We start from the raw sequence: 10175 nt of genomic DNA, 5'->3' as shown, positions 1-10175 counted from the left end.
CCAGGTGATCACTATCTTCCCCCATACAAGTCCAGGTGATCACTATCCTCCCCCATACAAGTCCAGGTGATCACTATCCTCCCCCATACAAGTCCTGGTGATCACTATCTCCCCCCATACAAGTCCTGGTGATCACTATCTCCCCCCATACAAGTCCTGGTGATCACTATCTCCCCCCATACAAGTCCAGGTGATCACTATCTCCCCCCATACAAGTCCTGGTGATCACTATCTCCCCCCATACAAGTCCTCGTGATCACTATCTCCCCCCCCCCATACAAGTCCTGGTGATCACTATCTCCCCCCATACAAGTCCAGGTGATCATTATCTCCCCCATACAAGTCCTGGTGATCACTATCTCTCCTATACAAGTCCTGGTGATCACTATCTCCCCCCATACAAGTCCAGGTGATCACTATCTCCCCCCATACAAGTCCAGGTGATCACTATCCTCCCCCATACAAGTCCTGATGATCACTATCTCCCCCCATACAAGTCCTGGTGATCACTATCTCCCCCCATACAAGTCCTGGTGATCACTATCTCCCCCATATCTCCCTGGTGATCGCGTCATACAGGTCGGCGTTCAATCCCCGACCGTCCACAAGTGGTTGGGCACCATTCCTTCCCCCCGTCCCATCCCAAATCCTTAATAATCCTGACCCCTTCCCAGTGCTATATAATCGAAATGGCTTGGCGCTTTCCCCCCCTGATAGTTCCCTTCTCTCCTTTAGCTATTTATTTATTTTGCTTCGTAGAGTATATTAAACATTTAGCTCACAAAACGCCTCTTTCAACGACTAGTTTCGTGACGTTTCAGTCATTACTGTGAACGAAAATATTTTGAAAATATCTGTGAAAAAAATATTCCGCCCCAAGCGACAGAGAAAAATTCTGGTCAGCCTTCAGGAAGAAATATGACCAATAGTGTAAATATATAATTCTGGTATTCTCATTATATTGTTGTGGCACGACATAATGGTCGCTATTCCCATTATTTTGACATTAATATATTGCCTCATCTGGCCATGCAATATTAGTAAAATATCGTCCCAAACTGCTAATTTTTTCCCTGTGAAATTTACTGATAATGTTGGCAAGCCTGGTTCAGAAAGCCTCTCATCCAGACGGAAATGTTTCTCGGGGCGTGAGGGTGTTTCACGCTCTATGTTGACGAGGGTGAGGTGGGCCTGTTGGGGCATCAGAAAACAACCTTTAATAGCCGTTGGGTAAAGCTGTGTCATTTATACCCCGACAATAGAACGATAATTCTTCCCGGGCTCTTTGTTTCTGTAACCGGGGTACCCCAAGGTACATTTTCTTGGCAACACTGTATTTATTAAGGCGCAGAATTCAGGTTTGGCTACAATGATTGTTGTTTAGCCAGTCTCTGAATGTCTGTCTGGCTACAGTGATTAATTACGCTCTGTTGTAATGTTTTAGCTTTTCTCACTAAGTGGTTAGTGTTATTTTTTTTTATAGCTATGTCTCCAAAGTGTAGAAAATGGATGTTCCATCTTCAAACTTTGTTTTATCCCTTCGCCTCAGGCAGCGTAGGTGTCTTGAAGTCACCTGAAGGCGGCCGACTTATGAAACAATGTCTCACAGCTCTAGGTAAGGAGTCCCCAGCTATCAGGCATCTACGGGCTCACCATAGCCCGTGCTACTTGGAAATCTTTGTTCCAAGTAGTGAATCTTAAACAACAACAACATTCAGGCATCTTCAAGAAGGCTTCTTGCAGTTCTCAGAGACAATAAAATACTTTTCAGGCATAAGCCATTAGAAAGACCAGGCCTCCTCCCCCAGGAAGCAGCCCATGACAGCTGACTAACTCCCAGGTACCTATTTACTGCTAGGTAACAGGGGGCATCTGGATGAAAGAAACTCTGCCCATTGTTTTTCGCCGGCGCCCAGGATCACGCGTCCAGTGCTCTGTCCGCTCAGCCACCGGCTCCCTAGCGAGGGAAGGTGTATTGTCCAAATTTTAATTACCGATTTGAATTACATTTAGCCGATCAAAATAATATTTGCGGCAGGACATTTGTCGTGTGAGAAGATAGACTTGTTCCCCTCTGATCAAATGATCATTGAAAACGGCTTTATCCACGGCGTGAATTTTTTTTTTTTCTTTATTTAAGAAAATGCAATATTGTTTTGATCAACTTGATGACACGAGAGAAGATCTTTATTTACATAGACGAGGAGGCCTCACGCAGGACATTTTCCTGATTAAATTCTCGGCATTTACTTGATTAAAATCTTGGCATTTACCATGCTCAGTTCGTGGGAATTTGTGTGATAAACAAAGGTTTTTGTTTACCCATACCTGAAGCATACTGCTGATAGATCATAGCATAACCCACCCATGTTAACATATCCCACCTGCCATAATATAACCCATCAGTCATAACATGGCCCAACCACCACCACTCTAACAATAGAAGAGATAAAAGCACAACTCCAGTGTTTAACGAGGGTAAAGAATTAGCTTTAATTCTATAATTCTATAATTTAATTCTAACTAATTAATTAGTTAGCTTAACACAGAACTAGCTCTAACCAAAGAGGGAACATCTCGATCCCAGGCGCCGGCGAGAAACAATGGGCAGAGTTTCTTTCACCCTATGCCCCTGTTACCTAGCAGTAAAATAGGAACCTGGGTGTTAGTCAGCTGTCACGGGCTGCTTCCTGGGGGTGGAGGCCTGGTTGAGGACCGGGCCGCGAGGACACTAAAAAGCCCCGAAATCATCTCAAGATAACCTCAAGATAGATCTCAAGCGTCGTACTCTGAATCTATTTTTCATTAAAAACACCCATGGAAATCCATGCCCCAGGTGTTCTAGTTGTGCTTGCGGGGGTTGAGCTCTGGCTCTTTGGTCCCGCCTCACCACCGGTGTGGTGTTGCCATCGTGGAGAACATTCTCTCACGTGAATGAAACTTGGCGGTGAGTCCCTTCAATAATCAATTATCATTCCTTGAGCTAAGAATGATATATTTCAATTGCTTTAAAGGCAGGGATTCAGGAGAGGGCCGGCGGCGGACGAAACACTGTGGAACATGGCGCAGCTCTTAGAGACGGCTGGGTCTGGAGGCTTCCTCCCCGCTGATATCACATCTGATAGCATTGAGTCGAGTGATGATTAATGGTGTTCCTAGACAGTTCCACCGGACTAGCGGGAAAGGCTCGTATAACGATATATGAAAATTATATAAGGCGTATATGGCAGGTATAACGAAGTATCCCCGGAGCGCTATACGCTGCGGGGTGTGTACTCACCTGTGTCTGCTCATCTTATTGTGCTTGTTGAGTTGAGCTCTTGAGTCCCGCCTTTCCACTGGCATAATATAATAAAAAATTGTCCTTAAAAATTTATAAAAATTAAAAATTTAAACTGTTCCTTAATTTGCACGTTGATTCTATATCTGCTTTCTCGGACCAAGTTAGTATTTTGTAGTTCGTTATCATGTGTGCCCTTGTTACTTTCTTCAGGGTAGGGAGGTCCAGTCTTTCCTCATAGCTCAGTCCCCTTAACTCAGGTACGAGTCTTTTGAAATATTTTTGGACCTTCTTATCTTCCTCTGTGTGTGTGTGTGTGTGTGTGTGTGTGTGTGTGTGTGTGTGTGTGTGTGTGTGTGTGTGTGTGTGTGTGTGCGTGCGTGCGTGCGTGCGTATTTCACCCAAACATTATAAGCCAACACACAGGCTTAGCAAGATCTTCAAGCCAGTAATTAGGATAGCAAAAAATGATAAGCTGAAGCTTGCCTCATAAACTATAAAGCCCGAGCAGGTAAATTGTTGTGAAAACAGGTAATTAATCACCCAAATTGATGTCAGTTGATTCCGCCCTTAAGGAGTCGTGTCTATGGGTAGACCTTGTGCAAAGGTCTTTGTGTGTAGTGTAAGGTAGGGGAATTGTGAGGCAAAGGTTGGGTAATTATGAGGCAAAGGTTGGGTAATTATGAGGCAAAGGTTGGGTAATTATGAGGCAAAGGTTGGGTAATTATGAGGCAAAGGTTGGGTAATTATGAGGCAAAGGTTGGGTAATTATGAGGCAAAGGTTGGGTAATTGTGAGGCAAAGGTTGGGTAATTATGAGGCAAAGGTTGGGTAATTATGAGGCAAAGGTTGGGTAATTATGAGGCAAAGGTTGGGTAATTATTGGGAGGAAGAGAAGGTAATTATGAGATCAGGTAGCTGGGATATGAGGTCAGGTAGCTGGGATATGAGGTCAGGTACCTGGGATATGAGGTCAGGTACCTGGGATATGAGGTCAGGTAGCTGGGATATGAGGTCAGGTAGCTGGGATACGAGGTCAGGTAGCTGGGATATGAGGTCAGGCAGCTGGGATATGAGGACAAAGAAATTGGATATGAGGACAAGGATCTGGGATGGGACGGAGGGAAGGAACAGTGCCCAACCACTTCGACCGTCGGGGATCGAACGCTGACCTGCATCAAGCGAAGCCGTCGCTGTACCGACCAATCCAAGTGGTGAACATAGAGTGAGTTGAGCCCAGGAATGAGCTATTGCCACTGAGGGTATAAATCATCCCGAGCGATTAGAAATTAAATTTGAGCCGTTCATGGGAGGATTTACGGGAGAGGTTTGGGTGATTAGGATTGGGGGGGGGGGTAGTGGTGGTGGGGGTGGTGGGGGTGGTGGTGATGGTCGTGGTGGTGGTGGGGATGGTCGTGGTGGTGGTGGGGGTAGAGGTGGGGGTGGTGGTGGTGGGGGTACGTGGTGGTGGGGGTGATGGTGGTGGGGGTGGTGGTGGTAGGGGCCAAGTCGTGGATGGAGATGGCTTCCACAACTTACAGACCAGATTCACGAAGTCTACGAGAGTCTTAAGAGGTCCGTACTGTAATGTCTAAGTTGCTCAATCATGCCACCTTGTACTCACCTATACAGATTCCTGCGCCTACTGGGCTCTCAACTGTTGCTACTACTACTTTTTTTTTCCACACCACACACACACCCCAGGAAGCAGCCCGTGACAGCTGTCTAACTCCCAGGTACCTAATTACTGTTTGGTGAACAGGTGCATCAAGGTGAGAGAAACCATGCTCATTTGTTTCCGCCATCGCCGGGGATCGATCCCTCCCTGTGGGACTCCACTGGTAACATCTGAGGTCTGTCCTCTCACTGTCTGTCTGTCTTTTGTTGCTTAGGTACACATAAGGGGCATAACTGGCCGACCCCTCACAGTGTTCAAGAGAGAACTGGATAAGCACCTCCAAAGGATACCTGATCAACCAGGCTGTGACTCATACGTCAGGCTGCGAGCAGCCGCGTCCAACAGCCTGGTTGATCAGTCCGGCAACCAGGAGGCCTGGTCGACGACCGGGCCGCGGGGACGCTAAGCCCCGGAAGCACCTCAAGGTAACCTCAAGGTAGGTACTCCCTGCGTCCACCTTCCCTGTCACTCCTGCCTGCTTCTCCAATTTCTGCACTAGTTTCTTGTGCATTACTCTGTCAAAGGCTCTCTGACAATCCACAAATATGCAGTCAGCCCACAGTTCTCTTTCTTGTCTGCTTTCTGTCGCCCGGTGAACCCGTGTGTGTAAACACTATTGGAAGGTGTAGGATTATTATTGTCTGCGTGTGTTGGGAAGCGTCTGCAAGCACAGCTGAAGGTAGATAAATGAAGAGTCACCACGACACAAAGTGTAGAGGGAGGGAGACAGTGAGGCAGGCAGACAGGCAGGCAGGCAGTCAGACAGGCAGACAGACAGTCAGGCAGGCAGACAGGCAGGCAGACAGGCAGACAGACAGACAGTGAAGCAGACACACAGACAGTCAGGCAGACAGTCAGGCAGACAGACAGGCAGACAGACAGACAGTCAGGCAGGCAGACAGACAGACAGTGAAGCAGACAGACAGACAGTGAAGCAGACAGACAGACAGTCAGGCAGACAGTGAGGCAGACAGACAGACAGTGAGGCAGACAGACAGGCAGACAGATAGACAGGCAGGCAGACAGTCAGGCAGGCAGACAGTCAGGCAAACAGTCAGGCAGACAGACAGTCAGGCAGACAGGAAGCAAGACATAATGACTCAAGCACCAAGGAAATTAAAGAATGATAAGAACAACAACAACAACAATAATAATAACAAACGACATGCTACAGACGAAGGAGACCCCACGAGACAGGGAGCAACACAGACGGGAGAGACAGAGGAAGTGACAGACCATCACCAACAACCCAGCGCCACCAATTTCTCCCAACCCCACCCCCTTGCCGCCGCTTCTATCCTTGGCATTTAACCCAAGATTTGCATTTCTTCCCCGTTGTGCGTTTCCAAATATCGACCTGACCGTTCCCCTAAGTCAATAAGACGCTACAGTCACTTCAAAACCAGTTTTTGCTGTCTTCAAGGCCCTTATAAATACCTCCTCCCACCCACCGAAGGCTATTTTACGGGCTATTCATGCCCGTGCCACCTCTTGGGTGGCTTAATCTTTATCAATCAATCAATCATCCTAGCCCCACCTCACTCTAGAAACTTGATTGTTTTGCGGATCTCATCATTCAACTTTTCTGGATAACCGGAAAGTTGTAATCTTTCAGGAACAGGTCAGTGTAGTGTGTGTTATCCAACGGCTTGGCTTCAAGCCCGTCAAATAGTTTCTTCTCTAACAGTGCTATTCAGATGGTCTTCGTATCCTTTCTCTATGTTTGATAACAAGCGACTGATCTTTAAGCTAACAGACTGTCTCCTCGCTAAACTATCAGTTAAGACTTTCTCCTCGCTGAACTATATGCTAAGACTTTTTACTCGCTGAACTATAAGCAAAGACTTTTTACTCGCTGAACTATACGCTAAGACTTTCTCCTTGCTGAACTATATGCTAAGACTTTCTCCTCGCTGAACTATAAGCAAAGACTTTTTACTCGCTGAACTATAAGCAAAGACTTTTTACTCGCTGAACTATACGCTAAGACTTTCTCCTTGCTGAACTATAAGCTAAGACTTTCTCCTCGCTGAACTATAAGCAAAGACTTTTTACTCGCTGAACTATACGCTAAGACTTTCTCCTCGCTGAACTATAAGCTAAGACTTTCTCCTCGCTGAACTATAAGCAAAGACTTTTTACTCGCTGAACTATACGCTAAGACTTTCTCCTTGCTGAACTATACGCTAAGACTTTCTCCTCGCTGAACTATAAGCAAAGACTTTTTACTCGCTGAACTATACGCTAAGACTTTCTCCTCGCTGAACTATAAGCTAAGACTTTCTCCTCGCTGAACTATAAGCAAAGACTTTTTACTCGCTGAACTATACGCTAAGACTTTCTCCTCGCTGAACTATAAGCTAAGACTTTCTCCTCGCTGAACTATAAGCTAAGACTTTATCCCTCGCTGAACCAGAGGGTTAATAAAACAACATTGCCAAGATATCTGCTAAGATATCGTATGCTTCACCCGAACATCTTGAACTATCGTAATCCATGACTTGACAATTTGCCAGATTGTATAGGTCGTTGGACAGTTTAGTTTTGGCGGGAAGAAGAGAGCGCCGCCTGCCGGCCAGGTCAACACTCTCTCAATCACTCACCAGAGGTCATAGTGTGTGGAGGTGTCGGTCGCGCGGTCAATATTGACACCTTTGAGACGGGACACGATCTAAGGTGAAGTGATTATTAACAACGTCATTGAGTGAGGTGTTGTTTTTAATAGAAAACAATAACAGATGTTTGACAAAGATGTCCGGATATTTGACGATTGTTGGGTATTATAGGGATATCGTCGGAAGGGAAGGGAACTATCAGAGGGAAAGCGCTAAGCCATTACGACTATATAGCATTTGGAAGGGATTAGGATAAGGATTTGGGTTGGGACGGGGGGGGGGGGGGAGGGGACGGGAGAGGAATGGTGCCCAATCACTTCGCCATCGTCGGAAATGCTAATTGTGTATAAATGCTTTTTGCGAATTAAAAGCACTTTATGCACGACTTAAAGTTTGAATTTAGTTCATGAGAGCGGCTTTACGTGAGCCGCGGCTTGAACGAACCTAGCCCTGAGGAAAAAGGGGGTGGGGGGGGGGGGGGGGGTTTCGAACCAGACCTCAAGATCACACGTCGTTTCTCAGCCCGTCCTCCAAACAAAGATCCAAAAGTGATTCCATGCACCCACCAAACCCCCTGTTTATGAATGAAAAACGGTTTACACACGACTCACAACTGCTGACGTTCGAACACTTCCGGAACAAGTGTTTCACTGACGAATTTTGTTCGAACCACAACGCTATAAATGCTTCACCCACGTACTACAAATACAAATAATCGCCAACAGAACCTAAACACCTAACCTAACCTATGCCTATATATGCACAATATGCTAATATATTATAATATTAATTTATACTTGAGAAAATTCTCGTTTTGAATGAACAGCATGTTAAAATTTATGAATGCGTCTGTGGGGTCGACCGCTGGATGGAATGGACTTGAGTCGAGGACGGGTTGCGTTTCTGGCGCTCGGCTCCAACTGGCAAAGTAATTTTATATTGTGATGTGTAGTCTATATCTACCTCCCCCGAAGCTTAGGATCGTGTTATGGTGCATGCTTTAACGACCCTCCAGAGGCTGATAGGCCTCGAGTCTGGTGGTGGTTGTGGTGGTGGGCGGGGTGGTGTTTTTGTGTTAGAAATTGTGGTAGGGTTAATTGTGTGGTGGTAGTGGGTACATGTATGCCGTTGTATGTAAGTACTTGTGGTAGCTGTGTTGTGGTGATGGATCGTTGTGTTACAGGTGTGGGAGGAACTGGTATAGTGGTTCAGATTGTGGTAGCTGGTGGTGGTAGCCTACCTGCCTGTGCTGACCTATGAGGGAATGCTACATAGCTCGTTATGCCGCAGTTTAGTTCTACCCCGGGCCTTGACAGTTGTGGATGGTGGTAGTGGAGATGTTGTGGTGGTGGTTGTTGGAGGAGGGGGGGGGGTTGTAGTGGTGGTTGTGTGGGCCCTGCAGCTGCCTTGACATGTGTGACATCTATTTGTCACCGGTGTTATGTAGGCCACATGGGGTGTATGAGGTGCGTCATGCGGGCTGCACATGTTGTCATCTGGTGTACCAGGTCAGGCCGGTTTAGGAGGGTCGGTCAGGCCGGTTTAGGAGCGTCGGTCAGGCCGGTTTAGGAGCGTCGGTCAGGCCGGTTTAGGAGCGTCGGTCAGGCCGGTTTAGGAGGGTCGGTCAGGCCGGTTTAGGAGGGTCGGTCAGGCCGGTTTAGGAGCGTCGGTCAGGCCGGTTTAGGAGCGTCGGTCAGGCCGGTTTAGGAGGGTCGGTCAGGCCGGTTTAGGAGGGTCGGTCAGGCCGGTTTAGGAGCGTCGGTCAGGCCGGTTTAGGAGCGTCGGTCAGGCCGGTTTAGGAGGGTCGGTCAGGCCGGTTTAGGAGCGTCGGTCAGGCCGGTTTAGGAGGGTCGGTCAGGCCGGTTTAGGAGGGTCGGTCAGGCCGGTTTAGGAGGGTCGGTCAGGCCGGTTTAGGAGGGTCGGTCAGGCCGGTTTAGGAGGGTCGGTCAGGCCGGTTTAGGAGGGTCGGTCAGGCCGGTTTAGGAGGGTCGGTCAAGCCGGTTTAGGAGCGTCGGTCAGGCCGGTTGGGGAAGGGTTCCAGCTGGCTGTTAGGGGAGGTCGTGGCTGCTAGCTTGGAGGCCGAGATTGAACCGGCTACAGGTCACTGTAGAACCAGCTATTTTTACCCCGAGTGGATAGTAATCACATCATTTTTTTCAGTCTTCTAACTTTGGTATATTTAATACCTTCAGCATCTCCTCAAAGCTTCTGTTTTCTTCAGTTCCGGAAGCTATTTAGGTGGATGTCTTGGCACCTTTTGCGGTGTAGTGATGTACGTCTTGAGACTTGAGCACCTTTCAAAAATTTTATAATCGATACTTCACGTTTTAGGGATTTCATTGTGTATTTTTTTTTTTTACTTGTGTTTGGGTTTCTTCCGGTCTTGTCCTTAAGAAAATACTCTCAACACAATTCTCATTTTTCTTATATTACTTTTAATGGACAGATTTATTTTTTGCTTGAATGTAAATAATTGTAACAATCCATTTTCCTGTTGATAGCACCTATTGTGACGATAGTCGTCAATAGTCACGAATTCGTACTTTCTTAGCTATTAAATAGTAGTATACTGACTAGTAAGGAATTCATTCAAAATAAATGAC

The 10175-nt window shown here is 46.9% G+C and overlaps 1 protein-coding gene across 1 annotated transcript in view; it reads left to right on the top strand.

The window, feature by feature from the left end:
- Nucleotides 1–7536: 7536 nt before the first annotated feature.
- LOC123771959 (unconventional myosin-XIX) overlaps nt 7537–10175 on the top strand; it is a 235655-nt gene continuing 233016 nt past the window's right edge. The window contains exon 1 of the mRNA XM_045764803.2: nt 7537–7633. The gene's annotated coding sequence lies outside the window, so the exon portion shown is untranslated. The remainder of the gene's footprint in view (nt 7634–10175) is intronic.

Source organism: Procambarus clarkii, chromosome 38 (genome assembly GCF_040958095.1).
Source record: "Procambarus clarkii isolate CNS0578487 chromosome 38, FALCON_Pclarkii_2.0, whole genome shotgun sequence".
Classification (NCBI taxonomy): Eukaryota; Metazoa; Arthropoda; class Malacostraca; order Decapoda; family Cambaridae; genus Procambarus; species Procambarus clarkii.
The sequence above is the reverse complement of the archived record's forward strand: the minus strand, read 5'-3'. Positions and strand labels throughout refer to the sequence as shown.